The sequence below is a fragment of the Dasypus novemcinctus genome, chromosome 11 (assembly GCF_030445035.2).
Source record: "Dasypus novemcinctus isolate mDasNov1 chromosome 11, mDasNov1.1.hap2, whole genome shotgun sequence".
Taxonomy (NCBI): domain Eukaryota; kingdom Metazoa; phylum Chordata; class Mammalia; order Cingulata; family Dasypodidae; genus Dasypus; species Dasypus novemcinctus.
This window is the reverse complement of record NC_080683.1, coordinates 2473402-2492842: the sequence shown is the minus strand read 5'-3', so window position 1 is coordinate 2492842 and position 19441 is coordinate 2473402. Positions and strand designations below refer to the sequence as shown.

Below are 19441 nucleotides of genomic sequence, written 5' to 3'. Positions count from 1 at the left end.
CACTGCTCAATTAACACCTCCCACACCCACTCCTCTGCGGTGGGATACAGAGGAGCCTATTTGGGTGGAGCAGTGGCCCTTGCCATCCCACAAACTCCAAGCTCTTCGTGAGTTGGTTCGAGAGCAGCTTGAAGCTGGACATATAGAACCATCCACAAGTCCCTACAATTCGCCCGTTTTTATCATTAAAAAGAAGGCCACTGGCAAATACCGCCTCCTACATGATTTGAGGGAGATTAATAAGCATATCCTCCCCATGGGAACTCCCCAACCGGGACTCCCTCACCCAGTGGCCATTCCTAAACACTTTTTTGTGGCCACTCTAGATATTAAGGACTGCTTTTTTCCATTCCGCTTCACCAAAAGGACCGCCCGCGCTTTGCCTTTACCGTTCCTGTCCCCAACCATCAAGGGGCAGCCGATAGGTATCAGTGGAAAGTCCTTCCACAAGGCATGCGCAATAGCCCGGCCATCTGCCAGCTGTATGTGAACGCGGCAGTAGCCCCCTTGCGAGATCTGGGCTACCTCATCCACTATATGGATGATGTCCTGGTCGCACGTGAGACCCATGAGAAGCTGCAGTATGTCCTCTCTCAACTTCAGCATAATCTGTCCGCCATTGGCTTAACAATCCAGAATGACAAGGTCAAATTTGAACCTCCCTTAACCTTCCTGGGGTTCCATATCTCCCAGCATGTAACCCCAATGGCTGTGCGACTAAATGTGCCAGACCGAGTCACCCTCACAGAGCTCCAGCAGCTCTGTGGGAATATCAATTGGGTCCCGCTCTGTCTGTTACCACGGCACAGCTCCAGCCATTATTTGCTCTCTTACAAACCAGCCATAAACCCCCCTCTGCCGTGTCCGCAAAGATAGCCATCACACCAGAAGCTCGAGCCGCCATTGCCGCTGTAGATAAGGCCCTTAATAACTGCTGCCTCCAGCGGTTCGATCCCCAGCGGCCTCTCCAGGTGTTGGTCCTCCCCACCAAGGGAACACCCACCGGAGTTCTTTGGCAGGACGGGCCCCTCCTCTGGCTCCATCCTTCTAAAAGCAAGATGCAGAAGATCTGCCCCGCAGTAAGACTATGGATCGCTCTCGCAGCCGATTTAGTGCAGCTGTCCGTCCATACGTTTGAAACTCAGCCTGCTGTAATTGTTTGGCCGCTTAATGTGAAAGAAACCACCTCCCTCATTAGGGATAATGAGCAAATGTAAGTACTGTGTGAGGGATTTGCAGGCGATTTCGATTGCCATTTCCCTAGTCACCGCCTACTCCAAGGCGTGTCCCAACTCCCCTTCCGAAGTCCTTTTTTCCCCTTCCCATCTTCCTCCCCCTTTCCGAGGTCCGTCACTATTTTCACGGATGCGTCTAGAACTAAGTACTCCATGGTCGTGTACCTGGATGGAGTCGCAGAGCCGAAAGTCTTTACACATCTTAACCTACACTCCGTCCAGACGGGAGAGCTTTTGGCTATTGTAGAAGCATTTCGCGCCTTCCCCTGTGAACCTGTTAACATCTTTAGAGATAGCCTCTATTCTCTGCAAGTCTGCAGGGTCTTGGCATTAGCTACATTCTTCCCGACCTCCTCTCCTATTGATGAGGCACTGGATGCCCTTAAGACCCTTCTTGAAAAACGCATGGCACCCTGGTATATTGCTCATATCCGGAGCCACTCCGGGTTGCCTGGCCCCCTAGTGGCACGCAACGACACCGCGGATCAGACGGTCTCCGCCCTTGCCCTTGATACAGTCGGAGATGCTATCAATCAGGCTAAGTCCTTGCATTCGAGGTTTCACTTTTCTGCCGCCTCACTCCATCACCTTTTGCCTGAGTTGCCAATTGAGACTTGTAAGCACCTAGTGCGGACATGCAAAACCTGTGCCCCCTTCCTGCCTCTGGGGCCTCTGCAACCGCAGGGGGTGAATCCTCGTGGCCTTAGGCCTAATTCCAGGTGGCAGATGGATGTCACGCATGTCCCGTCCTTTGGATGCCTTAAGTTCTTGCATGTTATAATTGACACCTTCTCCCGCATGTGCTATGCAGTCCCCTTGTCTGGGGAGACTGCTAAGCACTGCATTAAGGCTCTTCGGCAAGGGATTCTCTTCATGGGAGTCCCCTGGGACCTAAAGACGGATAACGGCCCTGCTTATCGCAGTGAGTCCTTTGCGAGGTTCCTTCAGCTCTACCAAATCGCCCACCATTTTGGTATCCCATATAACCCGCAAGGACAGGCCATTGTGGAGAGCTCCCATCGCCATCTGAAACAACAAATTGAAAAACAGAGGGAAATCCTCCCTCATGCTCCTCCCGGAGACATCATCACCACTGTCCTAATCCATCTAAATCTCATGACCTTTGATAAGGATGGTCTCTCGGCAGCCCGTAGGCATTGGGGCCCCTTGTACCGCCCCACACAGGCCCCCTGGTCCTTTGGAGGGACCCTCAAACAGGTCAGTGGTGTGGCCCGTGCCCCCTCCTTACCCAGGGCCGAGGTTTCACTTGTGTCTTCCCGCAGGATGCCGCTCAGCCAATCTGGGTCCCCGGGAGATACGTCAAACCCGCCACCTCAGCAGCGGATGTCCCGCAGGGAACGGCGCCAGATGCGAGTGATCCAGCACCAACTGAGCCAGCTCACCCTCCACCCCGAGAGGCAACCATCCAACCCTGAAGTCCGTTCGCTGCTCGCACTCTACCGTCAGTGCAGACGCCACAACCCTCGCCATGCTGCCGAGCCAATTAACATAGTCTCTCTCCTTCTCCTTATGCTCTCCCTCGCCACCTCTGGCCAAGCTAACCCCTCTCACCAGCCCCGCTAAACGGCCCGCAACCCGCTTTCCCCGGCCCGCGGCTTGCGGAGCTTCCTCCTGTCTCGACCTCACTCCTCTTCTCAGCCATCCAAAGCGTCCTTTCTCGTCCCCCACCCCCTCCTTTTTTTGCTTGAACCCCCATTGTGTTGCAGATTGGGCCGCCCCATGTCGGCCCGCCCTGTTAACATCGGCCTCTCTCGCGCCCGTGGAGGCTTTGGCCTTCTTGTTGTCCTTGCCTACGTCTCCACCACTCCTGACGCTGCTGCCACTACCGCCGCTGGAGCCCTGACGCGAATTGTCCTCACAGCTGTGATCCTCCAGACCATCACACAGTCTGCCTCTGCCGCTCTTCGCCGCCAAGAAGAGATCAACTACCTGTAACGCGCTGTCACCCTGGACTTTTAACAGCAGATGGATCTTATAGCTGCTGAGATCAACAAGGATTGGACATTGGCCACCCTTGCTTGCAACGGCAAGATACCGCCCCCCAAATTGTACATTTATATCCCTGGCATACTCACCTCCCTCTTCAGCCCCGCTTCCCTCATTGCTTGCTGCCTCTTGGGCCTCGGCTACTTGCTAGTGCTGCCATCCTGTCCTTTATTTGAAAAGAATGGGGAAATGCGGTCACCCCTCAGGCTGAAGTGTGGTTTGCTGGCCTGGCGAGGGGCGGCGGCCGCGGTAGGCCTATTCCAAACCGCTGCCCCCATAATAGGGTGGTTGGTCGGGCCCACCGCCACCCCTGAAGGAAGCTCGGCATGGGCGCAGAGTGCCCTCGGGTCTCCCCTTCTCGGCAGCCATGCTTCCGCGGCCACCCCTCCTCCTGGATGGCGCCACACGATGCCTGTGGGGCAGCACCCTTCTTCTTCTTTCTCCCTGCGCAGGCGCAGGGCGGAAAATTCCAGTCTGCCCTTTTCCCCTCCCCCAACAGCAGCAACAGCCAGGCGTGGGCGGAAAAATTCAGTCTGCCCCTTTTCCCTCCCCCCGACAGCAGCAACAGCCAGGCGTGGGCGGGAAACTCAAGTCTGCCCTCTACCCCAGCAACAGCAGCCACCAATCACTAAACCCTGCCACTTCCCCCAGCAACAGCAACAGCCAATCCCTAATCACCACCCCTCCCCCATCCAGTACCGCCCACTGACCTTTCTCCGGCAACCAATCAGAACAGGGCGTGGCTTCGACCAATCAGCCTTCCCCAGCCCCTATAAAACTGTTGCCTCTCCCTCAATAAAGTGGACTTGTGTGTTTACCTTGTCTCCACGGTAGTTCTTCTGCCGTGCGCCCTCCAGTCCTGAGAGCCCCCGACAAGGGCCAGGCCTCCCTTGTCCCCAGTTCATCGCCTGCTTCTCTGGGCGACCCCTTTGTCGCCGGCTTCGCCGGGCGACCCCGTCAGCCGAACCGCGCAACCCCTGTGAGACCGACCCCTCGTCTGCTGCCGGACCAACCGCTCGTCCCAAGTGGGACTGACCCCTCATCCCAAGTGGGACCGACCCCTCGTCCTAAGCTGGACCGACCCTCATCCGCAGCCAGATCCCACCTCTACCGACTGAGCAAACCGTCGCATATTTTGTTGAGGATTTTTGCATCTATAATTCACTAGAGATATTGGTCTATAATTTATTTCATAGTATCTTTTTCTGGTTTTGGTATCAGGGTGATGTTGGCATCATAGAATGAGTTTGGTGCAATCATTCCTTTTCAGTTTTTTGGAAGAACTTGAGGAAGATCAATATTAGTTCATCTTTGAATGATTGGTAGAATTCACCTGTGAAGCCATCTGATCCTGAGCTTTTCATCTTTGGGAAGTTTTTGATGACTGTTTCAATCTCTTCACTTGTGATGGATTGATTGTTGAGGTCTTCTACTGCTTCTAGGGTTAGTGTAAGTGGTTCATGTGCTTCTAGGAATTTGTCCATCTCATCTACATTTTCTAGTTTTTTTTTGGCATACAGTTGCACATTGTATTCTCTTATGCTCTCTTATTTCTGCAGGGTCAGTGGTAATGTCCCCCCCTTCCCATTTCTGATTTTATTTATTTGTGTCTTCTCTTTTTGTCAGTCTAGCTAAACGTTTGTTGATATTTGTTGATCTTCTCAAAGAACCAACTTTTGGTTTTGTTGATTTTATTTTTTTTTGTTCTTGATTTCATTTATTTCTGCTCTGATCTTTATTATTTCTTTCTTTCACCTTGATTTAGGACTAGTTTACTGCTCTTTTTCTTGTTATTTCAGGTGTGCAGTTAAATCATCAATTTTAGCTCTTCTTTTTTAATCTAAGTATTGAGGGCTATAAATTTCCCTCTCAGCACTGCCTTTGTGGGGTCCCATGGGTTTGATATGTTTTGTTCTCATTTTCATTCATCTCATGTTAGTTCCTGAATTCTCTTAGAATTTCTTTTTTTGACACTGATTTAAGAGTATTTTTTAATCTTCGTATATTTGTGAATTTTCCCTTTTTCCATCCATTATTGATTTCCACCTTCATTCTGTTATGACTAGAGATTGTATTTAGTATAAGTTCAACATTTTAAAATTTATTAAGTCTTTTCTTGTGACTCAACATCTGGTCTATCTTGGAGAAGGATCCATGAGCACTTGAAAAGAATGGTTTTATTTCTGTTTTGGGGTTTAATGCTCTATAGAAGTCTGTAAGGTCTGGTTTATTTATCATATTATTCAAACTCTAGTCTTTATTTATCCTCTGTCCAGATGTTCTATCCAATACTGAGAGTGGTATATTGATATATCCAACTATTTTAGTAGTGGCATTTATTTCTGCCTTCAGCTTTGTCAATGTGTGCTTCACATGTCTTTGGACAGTGAGGTTAGGTGCATACATATCTGGTATAGTTGTTGTTTTGCCTAATTGCTCCTTTAATTAATATATAATGACCTTCTTCATCCCTTATAATAGTTGTGCTTTTAAAATCTATTTACTCTGATATTACTATCACTAATTCAGCTCTTTTTTAGTTATTATTTTCATGGAATATCTTTTTTTTTTGAAACTTTAAAAATTTTATTGTAGTAACACATAATTTGCCATTTCAATCATTTTTAAGTGTACAATGCAGTGGCATTAATTACATTCACAATGTTGTGCAACCATCACCACTATGTATTTCTAGAACTTTTTCATCACCCCAATCAGAAATTGTATTAAACAATAACTCCCCATTTTCCCCTCTTCCGAAACCCTGTTAACCTCTAATATACTTTCTGTCTCTATGAATTTGCCTGTTAAGGTTATTAACATTTTCAAAGTCTAATCTCTTCTACACAAGGACTCACATATCTGTAATCATCGATTTATTTTTATATTTATTAAGCAATAAGTGAACAAATAAACAATAAGAGATGAGGGGAGAGCCTTCAATGGTTTTCTTTAGGAATAATAATTTTTAAAAATCAAATAACTTTACCACCTTAAATTGCCTGAGACTGAAGCTGCACCTGGATAGGAATGTAATTTTCATGCCATGAAAAATTGATTAGGTAGTGAGCTCTTTTTTCCTCCATCCCCTGAATACGTTTATAAACTTCAGTGGGGGCAAATTCCATCTAATGCTCTGAAAACCATTTCTTGTAGAGAGCCACTTGCTGTGAAACCTAACCACAACCCTCCGCAACATGGCGGAGTTCACAAATCTGCTCTGTCACTTCCTTATTCTTCTTCCTCCCTGTTTCTTTGTTCTCCGCTTCCCGCCACAGCCCAGGCAAATACAGCAGTGCGCAGACGCAAGGCGCGAAACTCTACATACCAGACGAGAACTTCTAGCCAATCCCCTCCTTAGACATTCACCTTCCTCCCTAGCAACTGTATCAACCAATCCCAAGTCACCACTTGCCCTTCCTCACCACCCCTCCTCCTCCCTAGAGTATATATGCCCAGTCCCCTCAATAAAATTTTGCAGCTTGATCAGAACACTGTCTTGCTGTCATTCTTCGTGTCTCTTGTCCCACCATCCCTCCCTGGCAGGTACTTGGGCCCTCGTTAGTGTCCCGCGGGACGGGACAATTTCTCATTTCATAATTAACCCAAATCATGCACACCACTGCAAGAGGAAATAAACAGAAATCTTTAAGCATAAATAAACCATAATGGATTGTTAATCTTGTATAGTCAATCCAGCATTATGGCTAATTTAGTCTTTTAAACATTTATGGAAAACAGCTGTCCAGCTTTCTTGGAAAAGCCCACAAGACTTCAAGAACTTGGTGAGCATAAACCTAAAGGCATAAAACCTTGACAGGCAGGGCCCCATCAGGCCCCGCTTGAACTGTGCACATTTCTTCGCATGCACAAAAAGCAGGAACACAAATTATCTCCACTTCCTCCCGCTCTGCACCCACATCACACTATCTTGCAGAAGGTTGGTTCGGTTTTCCTTGGTAACATTAAGCACCTTCACGTCGTTTGTTTCTTATTTCTTCCACTATTGCCAGTGGCTTTCCTTTAGGGACTCGTATTGTGCCAAGGATTATGATTCCTGGGGTGGACAGTGTCTGACAACAGCGTGGATGGAAGTCTGACTGAAGAGCTCCCTTTTCCCCCTTTCGTCAACGACACGCACTCTCTGCCCTGGGCCACGCTGGACCCCGCCTTCCCCAGGACAGGAGGCGCCCACTGCTCCGGGCAGGCAGGCCCGCCAGACCGCCGACTCGGTATTCGCGCTTTCCAGCAGGAGGCGCTGCCCCCATTCCAGGTAAAGGACCCCGAGTGCCGGAAAGAGGGGCGACATCAAATCCTGTTCTTCTCCCTCCTTGTCTGACTTCTTCTGTATAAAATCCATCCACGGGCCCGCCAGAGGACTTTAAACCCTCACTGACTTTCCGGGTAGGTGTTGTTTTTCCAACACCTGGTGGCCCCGTTAGGAACACGTGTCGGGCCATGCCCGCCCGGGTCGGTCGGGGGAATATCTTTTTCTAATCTTTCCTTTTCAACCTGGTTTTGTCCTTATATATGTGGTGAGTATCTTGTAGACAATAGTTAGATGGCTCATATTTTTTCATTCATTTTATCAATCTATGTCTGATTGCGGAGTTCAAGCCATGAACATTCAATGCTATTTTTGTAAAGGCATTACTTATTCATCCATTTTGACCTTTGGCTTTCTGTTGTCATATTGTACTATTGTCTCTCTTTTTACCCTTTAATTTACCCTTTCTAATAATTTTTACTTTTACACTCTTCTCCAAGTCTCTCGCCTTTTTTTTTTTTCCTTCCAGCATGCTGTACTCCCTATAGTATCACTTGTAATTCTTGTCTGTGAAGACTTTGAACTCCCCTCCATTTCTGAAGGACAGCTTTGCTGGATATGGAATTCTTGTCTGGCAGTTTTTCTCTATCAATATCTTAGTTAGATCATACCATTTTCTTCTCTTCTCTTTGGTTTCTGGTCAGAGGTTGGCACTTAATCTTATTGAGGTTCCCTTTTATGTCATGCTTTGCTTTTCTCTTGCTGCTTTCAGAATCTGCTCTTTTTCTCTGATACTTGTCATTCTGAATATTATTTGTGTTGGGGTAGGTCTATTTGGATTTACTCTGTTTAGGGTGCATTATCCTTCTTAGATATTGATATTTATGTCTTTCATAAGAGCTGGGAAGTTTTCTGTCAATATTCCTCAAATATTCTTTCTGTTCCTTTTCCATTTTCTTCTCCTTCTGGGACACCAATAATGCATATGTTATTGCATTTCACATTGCCATTCAATTCCCTGAGACCCTGTTCCTTTTTTTCTGTTCTCTTTCAGTTCTGTCTTTTCCAGTTTGGATGTTCTGTCTTTGAAATGACTAATTTTGTCATCGATCAATTCAAATCTACTCTTATGTGCCTATAATGTAGTGTTAATTTCATTGATTGTGTCATTCTTTCAAATTGTTATTTATGCTCACCCAGTGTTTTCTTAATGTCCTTCATCTCTTTATGTACATTTGCTTTCAATTCTTTAAATCGATTCATGAGAGTTTTGTGATTGTCATTGATTGTCTTAAATTCTGTATCTCTTCAAGATATTTGGTTTGTTCCTTTGGCTCTGCCATCTCTTCCTGTTTCCTAGTATGGATTGTAATTTTTTGTTGATGTCTAGGCATTTGAATGTGTTGGTGAATTTACTCTGGCCAGTTTCTCTCTCTTGCCTATTGTTATTTCAAAACTCTCTTTTGATATTTGGTTCAACTTATCCTAAGTTTTAAAAATTGCCCAGCTTCTTATCAAAATTTTGGCAGAGAGTCAATAGTGAGGCACAGATTTTCTCCCAGAAGATAGAGAACAGAAAGACCCAATTACCGTTTTTGACCATGCAATTTCCAGACCAGCCAGCAAATGGCACTCATTGGTGCACGTTTCTGTGGAGGCATTGCTCTCTGTTTTCCTTTGCTTTGTTCTGTCCAGAGCTCAGATTCAAATCAGGATCCAGTGGCTGAATTCATTGGAGAAAATCACTCCAACTGCCCCTCTCTTTTCCCTTGTAATAGCTGACAGGGAGGAAGATGTCTGCTCCCCTCTTCAGTCAGATGCAATCAGCCAGATATTTTACTCTCACTTAACAGAGTGTGTGGGAGGAGAACATTTCCCAGTGGCTGGGAGGTTGTGTAACTCAGAGTTTGTTGTTTTGGGTTCCTCCTCTCTCTGACCCTCACCCTCCTGGAAGTTCTGGAGCACTGTCCTTATCAGTTTACCCCCAAAGCAGGTCCCTCAGGGAGCTTTTGGCTCTTGCTCTATTTTTTTGTGAGAGAGCTGAGCTTTGCCTGCCTAATCTGATGCTACCTTCCCACAATCCACCACCAATTCTGTCATTGTGGTTTGATTAGAATTTCCTTAATAGCTAATGATTTTGAGCATCTTTTCATTAGCATTTCGGCCATTTGTATAACTTCCTAGGAGAAATATCTATTCAAGTCTTTTGCCCATTTTTTAATTGGGTTGTTTGTCTTTCTCTTCTTGACATGAAGGGTTTCTTTATATATTCTGGATATTAAACCCTTATTTGATATGTGGTTTCCAAATATATTCTCCCATTGTGTAGGCTGTCATTATTCTTTCATGATAAATCCTTTGAGACTCAAAGGTTTTTCATTTTGATGAGGTCCCATTTATCTATTTTTTTCATTTCCTGTTTGTGTTCTAGCTGTAAAATGTAAGAACTGCCTACCCCAAGATCCTGAAGATGCTTTCCTATGTTGTCTTCTAGGAGTTTATAGTTCTGGTTTTTATATTAGTTCTTTAATCCATTTTGATTTGATTTTTGTATATGGAGTGAGGTAGGGGTTCACTTTTATTCTTTTGCCTACGGACATCCAGTTTTCCCAGCACCATTTATTGAAGAGACTATTCTTTCCCAGTTGAGTGGTCTTTGCCCTTTGGCAGGAGCAGTTTTCCCTAAATTTCTGAGAATTGTTTTCAGAGCTCTCAATTCAATTCCATTGATCTATATGTCTCTCCTTTTTGCCACTACCATCTGCTTTAGTTATTCTGGCTTTGTTATATCATGAGTAATATGAGTCCTTTCCCATGCCATTCTTCTTTTAAAGATGGCTTTATTAAAAAATAAATAAAAAGTAAAAAAAAAAAAAAAAAAAGATGGCTTTAGCTATTCTAGGCCCTTTACCCTTCTGTATGAATTTGATGCTTGGTTTTTCCATTTCTGCAAAGAAGACTCTTAGAATTTTTATTAGGATTGCCTTGAATCTGTAAATCACTTTGGGTAGATTTGACATCTTAATAATATTTTGTCTTTCCATTCATGAACATAGAATGTACTTCCATTTATTTAGGTCTTCTTTACTTTCTTTCATCAATGTTTTGTAGTTTTCTGCATACAAGTCCTTTATATCCTTGATTAAATTTATTCCTAGATATTTGATTCTTTTAGTTGCTATTGTAAATAGGAAATATTTCTTGATTTTTTCTTCAGATTCTTCATTACTAATGTACAGGAACATCATTGATTTTTGCACATTGATTGTGCATCCTGTCACTTTGCTAAGTTCATTTATTAGATCTATTAGAATTGTTTTTAATTATTCAGGATATTCTATGTATAGGATCTATGTATAGGATCATGCAAACATGGAAAGTTTCAATTCTTACTTTCCAATCCAGATACCTTTTATTTCTTTCTCTTGTTTAATTTCCCTGGCTAGTACTTCAAGTACTATGTTGAATAACAGTGGTGACGGTAGGAGTCCTTGTCCTTTCCTGATTTTAGAGAGAGAGCTTTCAGACTTTCACACTTAATGGTGAACATTAATGGTAACTTAAGTAGGATGTTAGCTGTGGGCTTTTCATATGTGCCCTTTATCATGTTGAGGAAGTTTCCTTCTATTCCTAGTGTTATAAATGTTTTTTTTTTAATTTTTAAATTTTTTATCATTATCTTTTTAAAACAGATGCATGGATCACACAAAATGTTACATTAAAATAGTGTCCTGCATCTGTCCCTGCAATATCATTGAGGACAACTCCAAGTTCCGAAAATGCCCTAATGTTACACCTCTTTATTCCCTCTCCCTGCCTTCAGCAGTTTCCATGGCCACTGTCTCCACATCAATGATATAATTTCTTCCATTGCTAGAGTCACAATGTTTCTATAGTAGAATACCAGTAAGTCTACTTTAATCCATATTTTATTCCTCCATCCTTAAGACACTGGGATGGAGAGGTCCACACCACCTCTAAATTGAGAGAGGGCTTAGATCCCACATGGCTGATGGATGGAATTCTCCCACTTGCAGCTACAGACTTCCTTGTTTCCCTGGTGTGGTGGTTGACCACCCTGTTAGCAAACCTGATCAAGAAGAGGTGTGGATTTTGTCAAATGAATTTTTAGCATCAATTTTTTATCATGTTTTTTTCCTTCTTTCTGTTAATGACATTAGTTGATTTTCTTATATTAAAATACTCTTGCAACCAGAGATAAGTCCCAGTTGATCACAGTTGTAGCAGTTTGATATTATTGCTGAATTCTGAAAATAGATATTAGATTATGTTTGTAAACTGGTCCATACCTGGGTGTGATTAAATTGTGATTAGGTTTTTGATTGGTGAATATCAATAGAGTGTTGGTAACCTGCCCCATGGTGGGTGGAACTCACACATAAAAGAAATGGCAAAGGACAAAGTTGGAGTTTTCATGTTGAAGTTTTGATACTGGAGTCTTGAGCTGGGGCCCTGGGAAATAAGCACACAGAGGAGCTTGGTTGTGAGGAAAGAGAAACAAGCCCTGGGAATAGAGGAACCCTGAGCCAAGGGAGAAGCAAGACCCAGAAAGAGAGGAACCCAGGAAGTCTGGACCATGGTAGATGTTGGCAGCCATCTTGCTCCAACATGTAGCAAAAGACTTTGGTGAGGGAAGTAACTTATGCTCTATGGCCTGGTAACTGTAAGCTCCTACCCCAAATAAATACTTTTTATAAAAACCAACAGATTTCTGGTATTTTGCATCAGCATCCCTTTTACAGAATTTGGTACCAGAAGAGTGGGGTCATGCTTTTGAAAATACCAAAATGCTAGAACTGTTTTATCAATGGGTAAGGGGTATTTTTTGGAGGAATTGTGAGAGCTTGGTAGAAAGAACCTACAGTGCTTTGAGTAGTCTGTTGATAGTAATATGGACTCTAAAGAGACTTTTTTATGAGGCCTTAGAAGTAAATGGTGAAACTATTATTGGAAATTGAAGGAAAGGCAGTCTGTGTTTTAAAGTTGCAGAGAACTTATCAAGATTAATTCCTAGTGCTTTATGGAATGCAGAAATTGAAAATGGTAAGCCTAGACATTTGGATGAAGAACTTTCTAAAGAAAACTGAGAAAATGTAGCTTGGCTTCTCCTTGTAGTTTATAGAATAATGCTAGACACGTGAGATAAGCTGAGGACTGAACTGTTGGGCATAAAGAAAACAGAAACTGATTCTGGAAATTCCAAGTCTCTGGAAATCAAGCTCCCAGAAAACAGTGACGCATTTGCTGACTTAACCAAACTTGTAACTTATAAATCTGGATTGAAGATGCAGGTATATAGGAAAGAGTTGTGGAAAGTATTACTGTCCAATGGCTTGACCCTGATTCTTGCATGCTAAGCCAACAAGGTTTTTGGGAGAGTTGAATGAACAAAACCACTGCTTGGAACAATGGGGACATGGAAAGGAGAGATTGAAGGAGAAAGAGCTTTAAGAGGAAAACCATGGAAGCTGAGATCTGCAATTAAGACATCACCTTGGGCCAAGAGAGGAGCCCCACCCTTGTGTACAGAGAGGGTGAATTTGCAATAGCAGTTGAAGAGGGTGGATGTTCCCACCTCATGTTCAGGGAGAGTTTTACCACCCCAGGATACAGAGAGGGTGGAGCACATTCCTTAAGGATTAGAGAGGTTAAGGTCACCTCTGGTCTAAGAGAGGTGGACCTGTCCCCCATGAATTAGGGAAGGCCAGGTGGTCAACTCATTGCTCTGAGAGGGTTGAGACTGTATGCCAAGGATTAGGGAGGATGTTACCCTCATCTCACTGTACTAGAGGGGTTAAGACTCTAACCCAGAGTTTGGGTAATGTGGGGCAATCGCCCCAATGCTCTTGGGGTGTGAGGTTTGGAACTTGGTCAATACCCAAATGCTTGATGAGGGTGGAAACAAGAAAATGGCCATTGGGTAAGCCTGTGGAAAGTGTGGGTCCCCATGTGGCATCAGGGAGAAGAAACCATCATCTTAACAATGACTCTCAGACTTTGACATCTAATGAAGTATGTACTGCAGGTTTACTGAAGTGTTCTGGACCCCTAACTCATGTTTCCCTCCCAATTTCTCCTTATTGTGATGAAAATGTTTATCCTTTGTCTGTCCATTTGTGTATTGGAAGGAGATAAATTGTTTTGTTAGTTTCAGAGGTCTACAACCAAAAGGAACTTTGCCTCAAAACAAACTATGTATCTTTAAGCTGATTATGATATGATTTTGTACTTAGTATTGTTACTGATTTAAGGGTTTGTTTTTTAAAAATATTGTAATGTCTTTTTGGAATTCAGAAGGTGGAGTGTAGCACTTTGATATTATTGCTGAATTCCAAAAATAGATATTGGATTGTAAACAGGTCTATACCTGGATGTGATTAAATTGTGATTAGGGCTTTGATTGGTGAACATCAATAGGGGGAAGCAGACATGGCTCAACTGATAGAGTGTCCACCTACCATATGGAGGGTCTAGGGTTTGATTCCCAGAGCCTCCTGACCCTTGTGGTAGTTTTTAAGGATATTTCCATCTATAGTCATAAAAGTTTGTAGTCTGTAATTTTCTTTTCCTGTGCTATCTTTATCTGTCTTTGGTGTGAGGGTGATATTGGCCTTGTAGAATGAGTTACTCTTCAGTTTTCTTGAAGAGTCTGAGTAGGACTGTTGTTAATTCTTCTTCGAATGTTTCATAAAATTCCCCTGTGAAGCCATCTGGTTCTGGGCTTTTCTTTTATGGGAGAATTTTGATGATTGGGTAAATCTCTTCACTAGTTCTTGGTTTGTTGATTTTCTATTTCTTCTTGAATTAAGAAATGGCAACTTTGACGCTCTGTCTCAGGGAAGTGTGCACCTGGGGGAACAAAGGAGGACAGAGGCAAGAGAAGCAGGCTGCTCACAGCAGGGCCTGGCTCTAAGAGAATGGGGGAGGGGGCACTGGAACTCTAGGCATAGCAAAGAGACAACAAGAGTGCAAAATCATCAACATTCTGTAAAGTCAGAGTGAAGAAGAGCAGACTGAGAAGAGTGAGAGAGAATTAAGAGGCAGCAGGTTCCTGGATGTGGGTTGGTTTTGGGGGTGAAGGGCAGGACACTGACAGTCTGGAATAGGAAGGAATGTGTGTCCAGTTAGTTTCCTAGAGGTGACTGGAGGTGGGCAGGACCATTGTGGCCTTAGGTCCTTGGCTCCAGTCTGGACATGTCTTCCACGTGGTGGAGAACAGGTCATCTGATAGGTAGTCCTGGTTTTTAGGATGAGGCGGGAGCACTATGACTCTGTACCACTTAGGTAGCTATGACAGCCTCCCTGACATCCATCTGGTTCTAGCAGCATGTCTTCGGAGCCCTGTGGCCTCATCCTCAGGGTTAAGTCCTCCTAGAAGAATCAGATGTTGCATTTCCCAAGTACACTTTTATTTAATTTCACTTAATTTTCCAGTGCTTTCTATAAACACATTATTCTGAGAAGGTTTTCTAACCTGAAACATCAGATCTGTCTTGTAGAATGACAATAATTTTCTTATTAGGGATTAAGCAGGCCTGATGATTTACTCACTTGACTTCCCTCTAGGGAACATGTTTGCACAAATGTTCCTTATTCTTTTGATTTTTTGTAGCTGATGATGCAATTAATATGTAAGTAATTTGCCATCCTACCGATGCAGAGCCGTCATCTTCAGAAAGCTTTATGAAAAGAAAAAGGTGAGTTTTAATTTGGAAGTAGAGGATGGGGAGGAAAAAAACCTGTTTATCATGAAGTCTAGCCTGAGACAGCAAAAAATAAAAATAAAAATAAATAAATAAAACCACCTTCCTGTTTCCCATGAAATGGTGTGCAACTGATAAAACCCCAAACATGAAGCAACTTCCTGGGTCCACGCATCTCATTTATTCCTCTAGAGCCCACTTCCAATAGCAGTTGAATAAATTATGAAATCTGTAAAGATTCAGGAAGAAGAGCTCAAAGAACAGGGGACTATTGATTTTAGAGGTGATTGTTTTGTTTTAAAGTGACTTCAGAGGGAAGAGAAGAGGCCTTTGGACATTGACACTAAACTTCTTTTCTGCTGAAATAACTGACCAGTGACCTAGAAAGAATCAGCCCTTCTTCCATCTTGTGGTGGGAGTGGGGGGAACCTTTACTCGGGGGATCTTGCTCACATATTGACCCCACCAGGTTATCAGCTAGGTATTTGTCTCGAGGTGCACTTGGTTTATAGCTTCTCTTTATCCCTCAGTTATTTACATCCTGTTTTAGCAAAGGCATCTAAGAGATTTCAGCTCAGAGTGAGAACCCGGATGGAACCCCTTTGTGAGGTGACTGGTCCTACTTGGGGCTCAGCAAAGGTGAATGGAGGCCCCAACGTGAATGGAACATGCTCACAGGGTTTTCCTTGGAGTGCCCCAAAGGGAGTCATGTCTGGGTTAGAGGAGAGGCCCTGGGGTTGTACAGGGAGAAACAGATACGTGAAGGTTCCAGTCAGTGCCCCTTGCTCCTCCTGTCCATCGGCTCTGTTACCTCCTGCTTTTCTCGCACATGGAAGCCAAAGGTGACATGCCTTCATTGCATAATCTCCCTCCTCTCTGCTTTCTAAGAAAGGACAGATTGGTCTGCGACATTCCCACAGGGTGTTTGTTTTTTTTAAAGAAGATTTAGATTACATAAATGTTACAGCAAAAATAAGGAGCCTGGAGGCGGGGCAAGATGGCATCGCAGTAAGTGCACCTTCATCATCCCTTCTGAAAAAATGGCACAAAATCCTGCCTGAGTGAGCTGTTTTGAGAACCCACAAACAGGAGGCTGCTGGACATAGATCCGGAGAGGGCACGACAAGAAGAGTGACAGCTCAAGGTAAAACCGCGGGTTTCTCCCTCACCCCCAGAGCAAGAAGGCTGCTGTCCAGAACCTCACTGGTCACACAGCCAAGGGAAAAACTCCAAGAGTGGGAGGGTTCTGGTGAAGGGTACAGAGGAGTGTGGGAAGTTCAATTGTCTGGACCCCCTTTTTGAGCTTTGAGGAACGTACCAGCTGGCTTGAGTAGAAACCAGGCAGCTGCTGAAGCAGCCTGATTTACCTAACCTCTGTGAGTTACATCTGGGAGAAGGTGGAGTGAGGCAGTTAACTAAACCTGCTCAACACACCTAAGGGAGTGCTTGGTAGGCTCCCAAGAGCATATTTAGGGTTCTGGGCAAGGTGTGGGTGCTCTCCCTCAGTGAGATTGAGAGTCGTCATTTTCCATGGTGATTTGGGTCACCAGGGACCCACTGGAGTTTCGGAAGGGAGGTCTCACATGGGCTTCCTGCTGAGAGGGAAGTGAGAAAAGGAGAAAGGGGAAGGATAGATTCCTAATCAGTTTATTCAATTGCAAAGAGTCTACCTTGCCCCTAGAAGGGGACTTTTTTTGAGAAGCAGGTTGGCCCAGAAGGAGGGTTTGACTCAGTGGAGTAATTTCAGCCTTTAATGACAAGGTCTCTGGTTCAGTTCCCAGCTCCTCTTACAGTAATGACCCATTGGGATATTAGCTGACATTTTGAGACAGGGAAAACAGATATTACCCTTGTATTAGCTTCTCTTGGGTGTCTTATTTCTCTAAATAGGCGCTTAAGAGGGAAGTCTGGTTTTTTATTGTTTGGTTGACTCCTTGCTTGAGGGTTTGTGTTTGTTTTTTTTTCTTCTTGTTCTCTTGTCTTTCCTTCCTCTTTATACACCAACCCTTTATTTTTTCTTTTTTCAGTTAGGTGCTGCCAGCTTGTTTATTGTTTGCTGTGCTTCCTTGTCCTCAATTTCCTCTTTTCTGAGTTTGGCTACCAGTGCAGTCTCTTTTCCTTCCTACATCTTTCAATCTTCCACCTTCTGTTGTTGCTCTTACATTCCACCTCTCTTTGGCCCATTTTTTCTGTTTTCTATCTTTTCTTAACTCTTTAAATTATTGTCCTTTATTTTTTCTTTCCCTCTTTCCTGATCATGCTAGCCTTTTAATTCATACTATATTCTTCTCTATATTCAGTTTCCCATTTCATTGTAGGTACTCCACTTTCTTATTCCTAAAACTATACACTGCTTACATGAGCTTAATATTTATTCTCCTAGGTCTTATATGGTTCTTCTGCTAACATTTACAACCAATACTACTATTATGCTTTTTCTTTCCTTACTTCTTTGCCTTCCCTGGCCCTAATCTATTCCCTTCAAGGTAATTTAGACAACAACAAGGAAATAGATTAAGAAGAACAGAGTGTCAAAGAGAAGACTTAACAAACACACACAAAAATAGCACCTAAAAAAACCCGACTAGAGGGAGAAGTGAATCAACTGAATAAACCCACAAAGATAAAATGATGAGCAGACAGGAACAAAAAATTACAAATCATACCAATAATCAGGAAGACATGACCCAGTCCAATCAACAAATTAAAAACCAAGAAGAAGAGAAGAACATCAAACGTCTAATCAAAGCTCTCCAAAAAATATCATGGGCCAACTTAATGAAGTGAAGGAAGAGATTAAGGATATTAAGAAAACACTTGGAGAGCATACTGAAGAAACTGTAAACATATGCAAAAAGATAATGGATATGATGGTGATGAATGGGGCAATCCAAGAAATCCAAAATGAAATATATACTCTCAGCAAACAATAGCAGATTTGAAGAAGCAGAGGAAAGAATTAGTAATGTGGAAGACAGTACATCTGAAATCAGATAGTAGAATTGATAGATAAAAAGATAGAACAAATCCAGCAGGGACTGAGGGATTTGAATGATAACATAAAACACACAAACATATGCATTATAGGATTTCCAGAGAGAGAAGAGAAGGAAAAGGGGACAGAAGGGCTGTTGGAGGAAATAATGACTGAAAACTTCCAAAACCTACTAAAGGAGATGGATGTACATGTCCAAGAAGTGCAGTGCACCCCAAAAGTATAAATCCCAACAGGCCTAGCCCAAGATATATACTTGTCAAATGATCTAATCCTCAAGATGAAGAAAATACTGAAGGCAGCAAGAGAAAAGAGAACCATCACATAAAAGGGAAGCTTAATAAGGTTAAGTGCTTTTTTCTCACCTGAAACCACAGGGGAAAGAAGGCAGTGGCATGACATAGTCGATGTACTAAAAAAAAAAATTTCCGGCCAAGAATATGCTATCCAGAAAAGCTGGCATTCAAAATTAATGGAGAGTTCAAAATATTTACAGATAAACAGAAACTAAGAGAGTATGCCAATATGAAAACTGCCTTCCAAGAAATACTAAAGGGAGTTCTGCAGTAGGAAAGATAAAAACAGGAGAGACAGATTTGGAGGAGAGTGTAAGAACAACCAAAAAGACAAAAAGAGAAATAACAATATATGACATAGAGAAATCCAAAGAAAATATGGCTAATGTAAGTAATTCCTTGAGAATAATAACACTAAGTGTTAATGGATTAAACTCAACCTGTCAAGAGACTCAGATTGGCAGAATGGATAACAAAATATGACCCATCTATATGCTGTCCACAAAAAACCCACCTTAGACCCAGGGAATCAAGAAGGTTGAAAGTGGACAGCAGGAAAAATTTTTACAAGCAAACAATTACCAAAAAGGGCAGGAGTAGCTATACTGATATTGGACAACATAGACTTTAAATGCAAAACTATTTTGAGAAACAAAGATGGACACTACATATTAGTAAAAGGGGTAATCTTTCAAGAAGAAAGAACAATCATAAACATTTATGCACCTAATCAGGGCACCTCAAAACAAGTGAGGCAAACACTGGAAAAATTAAATGGAGGAATCGATGCCTCTACAATTATAGTGGGGGACTTTAACACACCATTATCACCATTAGAACATCTCAACAGAGAATTAATAAAGTAACAAAGACTTTGAACAATATATTAGAGGAGCTGGACCTAATAGACATATACA

At 43.1% G+C, this 19441-nt stretch overlaps 1 pseudogene; it reads right to left on the bottom strand.

The window, feature by feature from the left end:
• Window positions 1-7131: 7131 nt before the first annotated feature.
• Window positions 7132-8873, bottom strand: LOC101423082 (cancer-related nucleoside-triphosphatase pseudogene; annotated as a pseudogene).
• Window positions 8874-19441: the final 10568 nt, after the last annotated feature.